This window comes from Corvus hawaiiensis, chromosome Z (assembly GCF_020740725.1).
Source record: "Corvus hawaiiensis isolate bCorHaw1 chromosome Z, bCorHaw1.pri.cur, whole genome shotgun sequence".
NCBI lineage: Eukaryota > Metazoa > Chordata > Aves > Passeriformes > Corvidae > Corvus > Corvus hawaiiensis.
In genome coordinates, this window is record NC_063255.1 from 67,475,192 (window position 1) to 67,492,198 (window position 17,007).

General features: G+C 41.7%; 1 long non-coding RNA gene across 1 annotated transcript in view; it reads left to right on the forward strand.

Moving 5' to 3' along the window:
* The first annotated feature begins 1,775 nt into the window (after positions 1–1,775).
* The window catches only part of LOC125319390, a 61,634-nt gene continuing 46,402 nt past the window's right edge, over positions 1,776–17,007 (forward strand). Inside the window, exon 1 of the long non-coding RNA XR_007200704.1 lies at positions 1,776–1,815. This is a non-coding gene — a long non-coding RNA (uncharacterized LOC125319390). The remainder of the gene's footprint in view (positions 1,816–17,007) is intronic.

The following is a 17,007-nucleotide window of genomic DNA, read 5'->3' on the forward strand; positions in this document are numbered from 1 at the left end:
AAGAAAGCTGTGAGACTATGAAATAAAGAACTTAGCAGAACAGCAGCCTCCTCTGCTCTTTTACCCTGGTCTGAGAAGGAAGGGTACCCCGTCAAAAGCTCAACAGAGGGAGATTACTGAAAAGAAAGAGTTTATTATAAGACAACTCACTTTGGAAACACTGTAAACTAATCCTCCTTTACTATTAAATAATGTGTTATTTGCTTAATGACAATAGATACATTTTAGAGAGAAAAAGTATCCAGTACTTGTTGGGGTTCAACATTTTTCACTCTTTTCCATTTTTCTGACTGACTCCATCCTATTTGCTTGCAATACACTCTCCTGAACTCTACAGGTCCTGTTCATGGTTACTGAAAAAGAATACTTCTTCCCTTTATCCCTAACCCTTGACTATGCAGCTATCAAAGTTGATGAAGTGTCTACTTACCCTTCAGTACCTTGTTCATTTTTAAATTGCTTTACTTTCAGTTTCATTTAATCTCAATGTCTGATTTACTCCTGTATTGTTTCCACTGGAAATGCTGAGGCCAGCAAAGATGATCTACATGAAGCATGACAGAGAACAAACTCTCACAAGAAAGTACACCTGTGAACTTTATGGGGTTTCGCTATTGGAAATTTCACTTTTTTCTTTAAATTCTCAGGTACAAAACACCTGAGTTTCATGTAGCAGCATTTTACTCTTCAGACTCATGATGTTCAGCAAATGTCAACAAACATCAGTGTTTTTTAAGGGGAAAAAAAGAGCTCTTTGAAATTTCTTGTTATCCTTTAATACAGAATGTCTGCACATAAACTAGAAGGCTTCTATATAGATCTTAGACAGGTGGAAAAGGAAGGGAAGAGCATATGACTGTATTACAATTCAGGCTTTTTAATAATATTTCATAGTCCATACACAATTTCAGTTCTGCCATTGGTCAGTGCTTCTGTTCCCTGCAGAAGACCAGACCTGTATCCATCTTCACTGTCTAAAGCATACCTACAGAAGACTGCTAGAAGATAAATGATTAAATTTTGCTTTGTTACTTTCTTGTAATGTAACTTCAGTGATCTCTCCCCACCTGTGCAATAACAAAGGCAACTTTGGACCGTGATCTCACTGTGGGAGCTATTTCCTTTGATGTAACTCAAAACATCTTGAACTCCTAGTGAGAAATTTAATGTTAAGGCTCTGCTGTGCTCTGTTTGCAAGCTTACCTGATGGAAGGGAGTCACCTTGCAGTGGCAAAGGAGAACCACCATACTCACTGCAGTCTAATTACTCATGTGTGTGCAAAATATGCCTTTGTAACACCACCCCAATTCCCCGGCCCGCAGATTTCCCATCTGAATTAAGATTTTGTTCTTAACAAGATGGACATTTAAATTGATGTTCCAGGTCAAGGCAAAAAGTGTTGCGAGACGGTCGGCGATGAAAGAGATGGGGCAGATTGCTCGGATGCAATAAGCCAATTTTATTGATACAGAACTGAGTATTTATACCTTTTTAGCAGTTATATAAGCAGTTATATAAGCAGCAATCACTATAACAACCATATCTATGTTTCTTAATAACACTGCAAAACTAGAAGCTAGCACTAACTATCACAGGTACGTACCAAGCATACCTTTTGTGCTGACTGTTTCATTATAGGCCTCACTGCCTGCCACGGTTTGAGGCCTAGCAGCGTTAGCGCGTCTACTTCTGACATGAGTTTAGCAGTGCTCTCACTTCTGCTTTCTAGCTGTATCTCCACAAAAAAGAAGGAGACTGTGCCTTCAGCCCTGGCCTTGGGAAAACTTGATCATGGGAGTATTTTATCTTCTGCGGTGAGTGAAATAAGTGGATAATTGTAGAGGGATTCCTTGCAGAACAGGGGCATATGATCCCTCAGGAGACTCTGGGCAACCCAGGGTTGCTGCAGAAGAACCCCTGAAGGGGCTCAGGCTGCAGATAGGCCAGAAAGACACCTGGCTGCAGGCAGCCTTGAACAGCCTTGGGAAAAGTTAAACACTGGCTGGCTCCCCTGCTGCCTAGAGGCTGTCCCGTGGGAATAGGGCGTGAAGCTTTGTAAAGTAGATAAAAGTGAGTGTAAGTAAACAATAAAGGGAGCACAATGCTCAAATTGTATCGGTGTTCGTATCATGACTCTGGCCGGTCTCCCCAGCACTCGGAACGCCCCCACCCCCGCTAAAGATAATTAAGTAGTTTCATCATTTTTATAGAAGTACATGTCTATTTTAAGGTTTCATGACCTTCCTAGTCATCACCTTTTACATAACAATCGAAAAGATGGTAATATTCTTCACAAAACTAAAACTTATGGATAAATATCAATCTCTTTATCTTCTCCACTAGCCTGAAATCCTCCTTTCTCAACTCATAGGTTCATACACTGCTGGCAACTTTTTATCCCATGCAGTTTCCCACCTGATAATTTGGCTTCATGAGAATATTGTGAGACACTGCACAAACATGAATTGAAAAAGATAACCCTTTGAGCAGAAGAAATGTCAGACTAAATACAGAATAAAAGACCTGAGCTCATAAGTGAGAGAAACATGATCACAAATTCTCTCCAATTTAAGAGAGAAGGATGTTGTGAGGGACTGTGTTGAAGGCCTTATAGAAGTCCAGATAAATGACATGTGTAGCCCTTCCCTTGTCCACGGATGCCACCCCATCATAGAAGGCCATTAGATTGGTCAGGCAGGACTTGCCATGCTGGCTGAGCGGTGGCCCTGACAGGTACCTCCATTCTGGTGCACAACATCATTCCTGTGCAATGCCATCTGTGTTGAATGTGCCTGGGGCAGAGCTGACATCAGACTGACTTGACTATTCAGCTCAAGCACTTGTGTGTGAGCTGTATTTTGATATTTAAGAGCAGCTTAAAAAGGGAAAGGTTTCCTCACACCTAATTGACTATAGAGATATGCATCATACAAATTTCCAGATAACTGCATGGTGATGTATGACTTCAGATGAAAATGTTCCGTTTCATTCTTTGTATGTTCAAAAAGAGTGCAAACAACCCTAGAAATGTTAGAAGAGCTCAAGAGCTCTTCCTGCACTTCACACTAGAGAGGTCTTTTTGTGAATAATTTATTTTTCTGTAGGATTTCAGGCAGGAGATAGTTTACTTAGGATGTAGTGCAAAAGATGCAGCATTCTCATCAGGAAAAGCCACAGGACATTTTCAGCAGAAGGGAGATTCACACACTGGTGAATGCCGAACATGAAAGACATCTCCATCAACAAGCTAGCAACAGTAATTTTTATTGTTCCCCTTGCTACTTCAGTACTTTGAGGTATTATGCTTTTGGAGCTCTGAAATGTACTTCCATTGCTTTCAAAAACAGGAAAAAAAAAGCATCCATCTGGTACATATAGGCCAAATAATTTGGGTATTTCTAGAAGGCAGTAATAAACATGATTGCATTTAGAGAATGCTGCTAAAAAGAAAGCCTCTGGCCAGTACTTGGCTACTATTGTAGCAGATTTCCCTCTGTGGTTTCATCTCTGAGCATGCATATCATCATACTGGTGGCAGCAACTCAGTGCAAACTCACTGCGTGTGATCCTTCTGACACACATGTACATCAATTAAATCATTGCTTTCTAATAATATTATTATCATAATATCGGGGAAAAAAGAAACATCAGAAGCTGAGCACAGCAGAAAGTGCCTAGCACTTAGTTTCTTTGGAAACCAAAAGCATACACATATAATATGTAGAATTCAACTGGTGTACATGTGTTAACACTCTTCCAAAACATGAATGCAAAATAAGTCACACCATATTGTTACAAAACAATACAAAATATAGTTCTGTATCTACATCTGTAGAAGTAGTTGATAGACTCTTAACTATTTGCTTCCCCCGTGTACAGACAATCCACAAATCCCAACTTATTTCCACTGTTGATATTACCGCATCCCACAGCCGTAGGGAGGAGGAGGAAAGAAGATCCAGCAGGCAGGAATTCTGCAGCAAGATTGATTTATTTAATTATTTTACAAACTCTTTTTTCTTCATAGTGTAATTGGACAAAGGATCAGCCACCCCCTGGGTGGACTGGCTAGAAGTCCTAAACATCCATTGTTGAAATATTTTTCTACTGTACCATACACAAAGTTCTACAATGTCGCAGGTGTTCATAGTTTACAGAACTTCTGCTATTATCTTCCATGAGAGAGAAAAGTATCTCACAGTTTTGAAGAAGCAGGAAAATTCCTTGCTAACAGCATTTTTGTATCCACACCAACTCATTCCTTACTTCAAAAGAAACCTTGTCTGATTAAGTGCAGTCCAGAAGACCTTTAGCAAACATCTTGAAGTAAATATCAAAAATTCAACACTCTCATCCATTCAACAAGTAAGGCTGCACAGTATTTGCCAGCCCATGCAGAAGTCAGAGTTGTTTTATCTTCACAATTTGCTGTACAGAAACAGCAAATGTATTGTTTGGTAGAACATAAATAAATAAATAAATAGAATTCCACTTATAAATCCTTAATACTTAGTTCAAACCAACTTGCTGAGAAGCCAACAAACACTAGCAGCTACAAGGGTGATCTGCAGCAGAGGCAGCCCTGAATGTACTTCTCAACATGCCCTGCCCCATGCAACCACCAGTAAATCATTTTACTCCTCCCCAGAGGCAGAAGCTCAGCAATAGTGCCTCCCTGTCTCCCGTACGCTTCTCCCACCTGAGGGTTCTGCCGCCTGTCTGCTTTGGATGCAGCTGTGGTAGGACACAAAGGCATTTCCTTGACTCAACCAGCCAGCTGGTGAGACAGGGCTGTGCACTGTTTGGGGATTCAGAGGTTTGCTCCATGGCTCATCTCAATACGTGCACACAGGTGGCTGCTTTTTGGAGGTGCAAGCTTGAACATCACAAAGGACCAGAGCTTCAGGACTCAGACACAACCTCACACAGAAGTTACAGGCAACTTGGTTCTCCTTCCTAACACATAACTGGAGTAGTCTGCAAGACTAACAGGTTTGGAGCTAGATCTAATGGAACTTTTTTCCTCCAAATAAAAAAATCAGCAAAACTCAAATCAGCTCAATGGGACAATACAATAAAATAATTATGACTTTTCCCTTGAACACTGTGTAGATGCTTTAAAGATTATGATGAAGAATGGCAGCTGGAGAGGTTTTCAGTAACCAGAACTATTTGTAAATTTTTAGGCATGAAACTACTTCACTGATAGTCAATAGTGTAGATTAATGTAAGTCCGTGCAGACTGTAGTGTTGGTTTGGTTGCTCTCTCAGTTACATCAGAAGGATTTTTGAACAGTTGGAAATTAAGTGGAGTTTTCAAAAGATACAGTAGTTAGTATAATGCAGTTCCACATCTTTTCAAGCTTACACTTGACATAAAATCTCATGAACAGTCATTTTTGTTTGGAAACTTTTACCACACTTCAGATTTAAACATTATTTTTTCACCATGCCATAATATTTATATATGCATATATAAATACATTCATGTATTATATTGATACTTTTTTAAAAAGCAATAATTTATGTTAACTTTCATTGCACAACAAGAAATTTTCTTAATATATTATTTCCTTCACTCAGGGAATAATTCCCCATGTTTTTCCATAGGACCATCTTCTCATTTCTTTAAGAAACCTGCATGATTGAAGCATTGCACCTTATTCCCTTCTCCTGCAAGCTAGAAATTTCACACTTCAGAAGTGACCATATGCATAACTATTCTTCTCAACAACATGCTAACAGCACCACGCAACAATCATTATTTCATGAGTGTCACTGGTAACATCCACCTCAGTTCTTTCCTAGTTCTCAAATTCTCTACATTCTTTGTAAACCTTAAATAAAAAAAGTTAAATCAAGGAAAGTAAGACCTCACAGAAGTGAGAGTTTCCATAGGATGGGTGAAGATGCCTCTTATTAGTTTTTCTAGAAGTGCAGTGCTAAAACCTCTGAAGAGCCACAGACCTGCAAGCACTGCAATCCTAGCTCCTGGATGTCTGAAACAGCTGCATCCAGTCGTCCCTTCCAGACATGTCTGTCAGAGGCAAAACAGCCTAGCCTCATCCTGCAGCTGAGTGTGCTTGTCCAAGGAGCTCCCTCGTGCCCTGGCTTGGCTGGGATTTTGCCAGCCTCAGCAGCTGGTAGCAGCCCTGCTCTCATCTGAAGCCAAGGTCACTCTCAGTTGCATCATGGAATGATCGGAGCAGCCATGTAGCTGTCTTCCAGCTTGATCTGTAGCTCTGTTTTGACAAGGGAGGGTGATTTAACACCACAGTATGTTCCCTGTCAGAAAGGATTTTCTGCAGGGAAGTTGTGATAATGTACACCACCCTGGAAAGGGGTGTGTGACACAGGGGTTTTTTCACAAATGAAGAATCAGTAGGCATTTGCTCACACAGCTAGGATGATATAGAGCAGTGATCTGCGGGGAAGGACTATATGCCTTTTTCTCCCTCACAGCAAAGAGGTGCTTTACATCTGTAACTCCTGTGTGGGAGGTGTGCGTCAGGACACATCCCCAGACGGTGCCAGGTGGTTTCTGCGAGGGGATGCTGTGTCCTTCATCTCCTGAAGGAGCACCCTGCTTGAATGGAGGTCACAAAGATGCAAATAGCGTTATGCACAGGTAGACAGCGCAGGAGACAGGAGAGTGCAGCTGTTTAGTTGATCCCATGCCCTGAGGACAGCTACCAGGATCCATCCCCTCTCTTTGCCACAAGAGTTCTCCTTAAGACCCATCTTGCCTTCATGACTGCAAGAGCCAGATGTATGCCATGAGCCTGGGCTGGGTGTGGGGACTGTGGAACAGCCACATCTAAGGTGCTTCTCCTCTCCTTCACTCCTCCAGCAGTGCTCAAAGTAGCAGGAACTGTTTGGGAAGCCTTAATTTGAAGGGCTGCAGGAGGCACTAAGTGGCTGGATGGAACTGGTGTGGAAAAGTACAAATGAGGCAGAGCTATCCAGTGCTGACAGAGAACATGAGCCTGGACCTGCAGAGTCCAGGGAAATAAAGGGAAAACACACTAGGAATTTAGCACATGGAAGGAGCTATGGGATGGGGAAACTGGAGGTGTCTGTCCTGTGGAATTAAAGAAAAAGAGATGGGGTTTTATGCCACAAAGGAAAGGATTAGATCAGTGTGGAAAGGAACTGCCCTGCTGAATTGTTGAGCCTGCCTCATTCCAGGGATGTTTGTTTCTGAACTTGCCAAGAAATGTCTCTTGAAGTCTTTGAAAACTGCATGTTTTCCAGGTGATGAGCCTACAGTCATGGAGTTAAGCTATGTTTAACTTCTGTGGTTTAATCCAACTCAGGGATTTTTTACCCCATAAATGTCAGAAGTGCTGGTCTTTCACTGACACCTGTGGATGTAAGGCAGAATTGCAGACAGGCTTTCATGCTCTGAAAGTCAGAAGTTTCAGCTCCCAAACGTTCTGGAAAAGACTATCTTCCCTCAGACTTTTGCCTGAGGAGTCAGTAACAATGTTCATGATACTGCTGCAGTGATACACGTTAACTTGTGAGATCGAGGTTTGCCTTTCTCTCTTTCCTGGTGGAGAATTATCCATGCAAAGTGATTTAGGGATTCTGCCTTCTTCTATAAAAGCTGACCATGTGTTAACTGCACCCCTAACCATGTGTTTTACAAGATCAAGAGCAGAGCAAAGCAGTATGCCTTGTAGTTGAAACAGACAGGCATGAAGCATCACTGCCCATCCAGAAGCTGGTTTTGGCCTGACGGTGGTTTTGGTGATGAGGAAAACAGCGGGATGGGAAGAGGGAACAGTACCTGTTGCACACTCTGCATTGCTACTGCAGTTAAAAGTGCTGCTGAAATAGTTGTAACACTGCTAGCACCCTGTCCTAGACCTCCTTAGGTTAACACAGGCTCACATTTAGCGCAGGCTGAAGCACAATTTTAATCGTGTACCTTTTAACCATATAGCTGAAGCACAATTTTTATAACTTACCTGCAGGATAAACTTTTAAATGTTTATTTTGCTGACACTTACAGGTGTGCAAATCCCTTGGCTGACATACAGGATTTCTAAGTGGGTTACTGGCTTGTCAAAGGCAAACTGCTGCTTGTATGAAAAGTTTTACATGAAGCTAGGATAAATTGACCTCAAAATAGGATGACTTCAATGCCTAAGATGCATATTTTTGGTAAGACCAGTGCCACGTGCATGAAGAATATAGTAGGAATTAATTTACAGGCATATAATGTATTATATTATATATATATATAGGTATATATATATTATATTATATTATATTATATTATATTATATTATATATATATATATATAATATTATAATAGAATCACTATAAAAGAGAGAAGGGCAAGGCAAGGCAAGGCAAGGCAAGGACCATCCCTTGCCATCCCAACACTCCCACCAATGAGGCCAGTGCCCTGCTGGAGTCAAATGAATAAGTGAGTGGGGCATTCATGGACCACCACTTGCTGTTTACTGTCGTATATAGCACATGCTCATTAGGAAATATTTATTTCCTTGCCTTTGTCCTCTGTGATTGTCTTGACTGTCTTGATAGAACAACAGCTCTTGTAAGATCATTTGTGTCCCTGACACAAAGCTGTGCACTAACTTTAGCTCGAGCTGAAGCCAAACCTAGGAAAATCATGGCAGTCATTTGACAATCATTTGTGGTCATACTGATTAACTGCAAGGGTACTTTTCCCAATCTCAGAAGTACCCTCTTCCCCAGCCTTCTTTCACAGATTTGTGTGCTTTGCAGGAGTTTTGATTCACAAACCCTTTATTGCAAACGGGATTTTGAAAGAATTATGGTATGTAGTGGGGCTTCTGCTAGATGCTGGAAAAAACAACTTTTCCAAATCATTTTCTCGGTGATATTTGTCATGTTTTGGAAAGCAGTATCTGATCTACAGCATTACTGGGAGTAAGACAAAAAGAAAAGTTTTTTGCATTGCTGTAGGATCTTCTTGGGACCAGTAAAGTTTAAACAAAAAGGTTTGGTTAATGGTGGGGCTTTGCTACCATACCAATAGAGAAACATGCACTCTCACAGCTTTCAAGAAATGAGGGTCTAGGAGCAGCCCTCTGGCAAGGAAAGCTTGGGAGAGAAAAAACCTCTTGGTGATAGGACACTCTCTTTGTTTGCAATAGACCTTGTTAAATACTACAGTGATTTTTTTTGTATGCTTTAAACCTTTTTCAAGACCTTCAAATAGATACGGACCTCTCTGTCAGGAACTCCTCCTATTTGGCGGTGTTGGCAGCCTTTTCTGTATGCTGTTCCAGTGTTATATCAGTAACTCCCACTGAATGGCAGTAGCAGGCTGTGCATATAATTCTGATGTATCTAAAATGCCGGGTATTAAATTAAGTGCGCACAATAAAACCATTTAAATGTTGCACTGCTCTGAGCTAATCTGGACATCTCACCAGTACTTTATAAATACGTGTTGTATTTACAATTCTGTGATTAGATTGAAGTAACCTATTATCATAATGATAGTACTCACTGTGTATATTTAATATCATAGAATAAACAGAGGTATGCCATCAGCCTGGGTGAAGGCACAGTTATAGTAAAAAGTGAGTTCTCCTTAAATAAGGGCTATTACTTGCAGCTTTACAAGTCTATGCTATGGTGACCAGAATTAATCTTCTTCATACCTGTGGTTTATATATCTTTGCGCAAGAGTGGTGTGGTCTTAATACACACTTCATACATTTGTTGCCAGAAAGTTCTCTGCCAGAGTGAGGACAATAATCCATATTTAGAGAGGCAGCAAATGCAGTAATAATATTCCTTGATTAAGGTTTCAAAAGGATGTCAGTAGACGTGGGTCTGTGGTTTATAGCTTAACAAAAAGGCATTCCTCAGTCCTTTTTGTGACCTGTATGCACACAGAGTTGATGAAAGCAATACTTTACTTGTGCTTTTGTGGTCATCTGTGCTCAATGCAGAAAAATATCTCTGTCTTTCCAGCCCTTATTTATGGGAATTGAATTGAGGGGCCAGAGTTTACCACTTGTGCTTATCAAAGAACCATGGAATGGCTTGGGTTAAAAGCAACTTTAATCTGTTTCCAACACCCTGCTGTTGCAGGGACATCTTTCACTAAACCAGGTTGCAGAAAGCCCCATCTCACTTGGTATGGTTATTCTAAAGAATTTCTATGCAGTACCCAATTGTTATCACTAGTGCCCTCTTGGACTGTTCAAATTTCTCATTTAGCTGAAGTAACATCATGAGATGGGGTAGCTCTTCACTGGGATACCTCAGATTGCTATCAAAACACCAAAAAACCAGCACAATTTCATGGCACCAAACAGTTATTCCTCTTTATGTTCCATTGTTCTCTGTAAAACACATTGCTAGCTAAAGGAACTGGTGGCATCATGGCTTGTAGCAGTAATAGTGTGGCCAGCAGGACCAGGGCAGTGACTGTCCCACTGTACTCAGCACTGGCGAGGCCACACCTTGAATCCTGTGTTCAGTTTTAGGCCTCTCACTCCAAGCAAAACATTGAGATGCTGGAACAAGACTGGAGACGGACAATGGAGCTGGGGAAGGCTCTGGAGCACAAGTCCTGTGAGGAGCAGCTGAGGGAGCTGGGGATGTTCAGCCTTGAGAAGAGGCAGCTCAGAGGGACCTTATCACTCTTTACAACTGCCTGAAAGGAGGGTGGAGTGATGTGGGGCTTGGCGTCTTCTCCCAGGTAACAAGTGACAGGACTAGAAGAAATGGCCTTAATCTGTGCCAGGGAAGGTTTAGATTGGATATTAGGAAAATTTCTACACAGAATGGGCTGTCAAGCATTGGAGCAGGGTGCCTGGAAAGCGGTTGAGTCATTATGGCCAAAGATATTTAAAAGCCATGTAGACATGGCACCTAGGGAAATGGTTCAGTGCTGGACTTCAGCGCCGGCTTAATGGTTGGACTTGCTGATCTTAAAGGTCTTTTCCAACATAAATGATTCTATGATTCTACAGTGATATCCTTTCATGTGCTTTTTTTAACAGTACTGCCCCATTCAGCATCTCCCAAGCCTTACTTGGAGTATATTACTGATTTTGAGTAATAAAACAATATAGAATTAATTCTGCATCTGACAAATTCTGAAGAAGACTAAGGGAACTTTAAGCTTAGTTTATGTGGAATCACACTGAAACTGCAGCTCATCACTGCTGGAAGATTCCCAAATAAGCAGAGATGCCATTTTACAAGTAGCTAGCTTCCATGTTAGAGGTGGTTGTTGCTGAAGTGATTGCTACCAGCAGTATGCAGGCCCATGGAAACTAATATTTCATTTTGAAATATATCTAATGATTGCCCCTTTTAAGCCACTTTTGAATGTCTCCTTAATAGTATGGCTACCTAAATGTATTTTTTAAAATTGTAACTGCAAACTGAATAATTGCTAGAAGCATATAATTCATAGCAGCATCACTGATGTGTGGTTGATAGACACTAAGAAAAAATGGAGTTGCAGGTATTTCTGCTACCACTAAATTAAGTAACAACACATGTTTTTTGGAGCTATTAAAGTTCTCTTTCAAAATTTAATATTTTGGGGTTTTGTGTTGTTGTTGGGTTTTTTTTGTTGGGTTTCTTTTGGGTTTTTTTGCTTCTTTTTTTGGTGCTCTAACCTAAAGCATAGTTAAGGAATGCAATTTTAATGGTGGTTGCTCAATAAAGCTTGCATAGAAAATGACCAGAATATTTTAAAAGAAAGCTGATTTTTCACCTTATCCAAGACTTGTCTGATGACTAGGAAAACAAAGAAAGCCCATAATATGCCCTGGTTACTTCAGTCCATAAAGAGCTATCATAGTTAATTACTATGCATATTTCATAATGCTAGACCGTAATTACTGTTTTCTGACCTAAGCATCATTGTGTGTAGCTCACTGAAACATCTGCTCTACAGGTTCTAGTTGTCATGGGGAAATGATAAGGGCATGTTTTTTCCCCCTGAATATCACTGTTGAGAAGACACTCCATTAGTTCCATAAGAGGACTGAGTGGCCTGACAGCTTCAGGTCAAGTGCTATCTGCACTCCTTGTCATAGAAACTTTGTGAAGGGAGTGGAGGCCATGGAAAATGAAGACCAATAGGAATAACCAGGGATAGTGGCATGTGGGCCTGAGAAGAAGATCTCTTTGATTTCTGTGCAGTAAAACACAGCCTGTAGTAGTATCTCTAATGATGTGGACTATAAGAGTCATGAAGGAGAAGGTTTTTAATGGAAGGCTTGAAAGGGGAAAGGCAGAGGTAGTTGAGAAGGAAAGGGGTGTTATGGCAACCATAACAGTTTCAGCAATGTGTATATGAGTGTCTGAAGCTGAATAAAGGGGAAAGAAGGAGAAGCAAAGCCAGAGAGCATGAAAATAGGGAAGGTTTCTGGCCTCAGCCCCAGGCTGAACTCTGACCACAATGAAAGCAAGAAAAGCTCCTGCGTTGTTACAGCCTGAAGACGGTGGTTTTTTTCTTGAAATCTAGCCTAATGCAGTCATCAAGGCATTATTTTTTTTAAAAAGAAGTTCCTCCTACACTTAGAAAAAATCCAAAAGCAAACAGTTCTGCTTGTTGTCTTACCCCTGACCACCAACGGTGTTGACTGAAGAGCTGACAACAAAGATACCGAGCCCTGCCATCTCCAGAGGCTGCTGATGTGCCTTTGCCACAGAGTTTGGGCACATGCTGATGGGACATTATACCAAAGCACAAGTGATGCTCATTCCAGTGCATGTCAGAGGAAACTACAGAAAATGCCTTGGGAATCAAGCTGGAACTGGGGGAATCGGAAGGAGGTGTTGGAGCCACAGCAGGCTTTAGATTGGAGAACAACACGGATCTGTGGTCAAATCCCTGCTCAACACCAACCATGGGTTTCTCCAGACCTTTCCACAGATGGGTATGGGTATTTCACAACCTCATCAAGCAATCTGTCCCTGTGTTGACCAGAGTGCTGTAATAAGGGCCAATTAAAGGAAAAGCAGAAATTTCAGCTGCTACAGATCTTAGGTTACAGACCAATCTCAAGCTCAAACTGAAGTCAAATTCTAACTGGACCTGTAACTTCATGGGTTTTTGAGACCAGTATTTAGAATGTGGCCTCATTCTTTTAGTGATTTTTCTCAAGTTCTCTGCATGGCTTAAGAAAAAATGCTAACACATGAGCATGTCTGTTTGTTACATAAGTGGGTGCTTACACCACAAAACATGAGCAGATGGTGATGATGGAAAGCAAACATTTTTTAAAGGTTACAGAATCACAGAATCCCAGGATGGGTCAGGTTGGAAAGGAACACAGTGGTCGCCTGGTCCAGGCTCCCTGCTCAAGAAGGGCCTCCTAGAGCTCATGGCACAGGATTGTGTCCAGACAGTCCTGGAGTATCCTCAGTGATGGAGACTCCACAGCCTCTCTGGGCAATTTGTTCCAGTGCTCAGTCACCTGCACAGTAAAGAAGTTCTTCCTCATGTCCAGGTGGAACTTCCTGTCCATCCATTTCTGCCCACTGCCTCTTGCTCAGCACCACTCAGAAGAGCCTGGTCCATCCTCTTGCCACCCACCCTTCAGATACTTATAGACTTTGATGAGATCCCCTCTCAAATATCTCTTCTTGAGGCTGAACCGGCCCAGTTCCCTCAGCTTTTTCTCCTAAGAGAGATGCTCCAATTCTTTAATCATCTTTGTAGCCCTTCACTGGAACTGCTCTAGGAGCTCCATGTCTCTCTTGTTTTGAGGAGCCCAAAATCAAACACAGCACTCCAGATGGGGCCTCACCAGGGCTGAGTAGAGGGACAGGACCACCTCCCTTGACCTGCTGGCGATGCTCTTCCTCATGCCCTCCAGGATACCACTGGCCTTCTTGACCACAAGTACACACTCTGGTTACCTACAATGTTGTCTCTGCTGCACCATTGTGTGGTGGGCACCATTAGCACTCATCTGTGCTTTAGAAAAAGCTCAAGTAAAAGACAGAGCTATAGAGGACATGAGATGAAAATTCCCATTTTGAAAAGTCTGCTGGTACTTAATTTTGCCCATCATGTGCCAAATAAGGCATAGATATATGCTACTGTCATCCCAAGAGATTATTTCCTTCGCAAAGAATAATACGACTAATTATTCAGGGTTGTGAGGGTGGGAAGCCCCTGATATAAGTGCAACAGAGGCATATGGCTATTCCTCATGCCTCCCAGGAGTGTGCAGGCACTGGAAGCCAGCCTGGCCCCATGCAAGCAGGGGGCAGGAGGAGAGGTCTCCCTGCACCCAGTGATTCTCAAGGCACTCGCCCAGTTGCATGGTCAGCAAAGACAATGCAAACAGAGCTGTCCCAAAAGCAGTTTAGTCTGCTTTTTTATCTCCTTTTAAAAATGATGACCACTGGTAATACTACTGGGTAATTTTTAAACGCTTTTATTATTTTAGGAAATTGCAGTGGAAAGATCTAAAAAAGCAGGAGAAATCTGATCACCCTGGCATTTACAACACAGGCAGCAGCGTGAACAGCTGATGCAGAGATGCCTCATCTGTTCTAAGTTAAACAGGGAAGAGGCCCATGTTCATAACCCAATGTTAAAATTAACAGGATTTCTTTTGAGAGGAGTGCTGAGCCACTGATGACTCTGAATGCAAGACAAGTTTAAGGCTTTTTTATATGTGTACTATTTTCTTATCTGCCTAGTAATACAGCTACCTATTTATGAATCTCTTGTTTAAGATCTGGCATCTGGCTTGGTACTATATGGAAAGTGTAAGAGAGGCAGTCCTTTCTTCAAAGGGCTTATAAATCAAGTGCTCAGGGATTTTTTTTCTCAGTGCTTTCCTACTGTGAGGTAAAAAAAAGGAGAGACCAGATCAGTACTGGTATAGAAAAAGCACAAGCTGCTCTGAAAACCCTGTACATGGAAGACTCCTGTTTTTCCATCCGCAACCACAACTCCTTGGCCTGGTAGTCTCACAGGTCCTGTCCCTAGAGAAACTCTGTTTCCTGGGTTTGGCTGAGCTAGAAGCAGCAAAAAATAACAGTGGTTTGTGCTCTGCTTGTTTTGCTGCTCCTGATGTGGGACCAGAACAGGAATCGTGGCTACTGAGGAAAATAGTTATGTTTAAAGTCAATCTTCCTGATAGTCATCTGCAGTTAGGAGTTGAAAATGACAGTTTAGGTGAATGGAAATGCATTTCCTCTCACCTCTTCAAGAGGCCAGGAGTGACACAACACATCTGAATTTGCCTTTCCTGGGAGGTGAACCAAGTTCAACAGGGAGGTAAAAAGCCTAAAAGGGGATCTAGTGGTGGGGATCTAGTTGCTGTTTCCATGTACCTAATGAGGGTTATAGAGGACATGGAGACAGAGACTTTTCCAAGATATGAGGACAAAAGGACACAATTATCACCAAGGGAAATTCTGATCATATACTAGGAAAGGGTTCCTCATTGTGGCAATCTTTACACTGAAACAGGCTGTTGAGGGATGGATGATGTGGGGTCTCTGTCCTTGGAGATATACAAAACCTTTTTGGTTTTGTATGAGGCCATAAAATACCTCATGTAATTTTGGTATCAGCTCTGTTTCAAGCAGGGAGCTGGATTAGAACCCTCCAGGTTTTTCTTCCAATCTATAAAATTAATGAATATATTGATGAGGTAAGTTGATAAGTTATGACTTACTATTCTATGAGAATTTCAGACTTCCAGAGACTATCTTACTATTCAGGGTTTAAAAAAAATCAGCCAGTTAATACAGAAGATGGGAAAGCATGTTTGATCAGACTCCTCTCAGGCAAAGACTTAGCTAAGAAGCCTGTTTTGTCTCTAGCCTCTCCCCTTATATATTACTCTTACGTTTTGACACAAAATAAATGTGTAAATAAACCAGTATGTGTATTTGCGAGGGGATGACAATGACTATAGATATGCTTAATCGCGCAAAACGTAGCATGGTATATTATGATTATCTATTCTAAACAAATGTAAATAGGCTCTATAATAACAATTGGTGGTGAACATACTATTTGATTATATCCATTTTTAGGTAAAGTACACAAACATGACAAGCTGAGCAAGAAACCAAGAAATTGTGCATCTATAATTGGCTTCCATGAACAAAACCCTTGCTGCGGTGCTCCTGTGCCACCTTCAAAAGCACCTGTGATGTTTGAGCTAGTTTGAGAGAGATAATCCTTTTGCAATGGGACTTTCAGTGGTACTGCATGGTCTCATTGAACTTTTAGGTTCCTTTTCCATTTGGATTTCATTATTTGTGCCCACTGAAGCTGTCATCACAGGGTACATTTCTGTCTGTAATCATAGAATCACACAAGGGTTAGGGTTGGAATGGATCCCTAAAAATCATCCAGTCCAAGCCCTTACCATGACCAGGGATCCCTCTCCGCACAACCTGTGCCAATGTTTTATCACCCTCATTGTAAAAAATTTCTCATATTTTATCTAAATTGAACCTCCTTCATTTTAAAATCACGAGCCCTTGTCCTGTGACAACAGACCCTGTGCTCAAACCCCAAAGTTTATGCTCATCTTCCTTACAGCTCCCTTTTAAGTACTGAAATGCCATAAGGTCTCCCCACATGTATGTATTGGAGCCTCTAGGAGTTGGGAATTGGTATTCCTTTTCTCTTTCATCTATGGTAAATCTGCAGGAATATGACCTGAGCCTGGGAACTCCCTCCACGTTAATGTTTCTTACCTGAGCAGGGTGAGCAGGATTTTTCCCCAGGCTAAGGGACAGCAGTCCCAGCCACCCCAGGACAAGGTGGGTAAGAAACATAGGAGGGAAAGGTGCTTGCCTCCCCTGTCCCTTTCAGGGACACTTCATGTGGGCACTGGGTGATGAATATTATCTCCCTATGGAGAAATGGTGAGGCCTGGGAAAGCCAGTGCAGCTGCATGACAGATGGCTGTCTCTTGCTAGGCAGAGGCAGCAATGCAAACAGGGGGTCAGGCTAAGTGCATTGACTTAAAATCTTAACTTCAACATT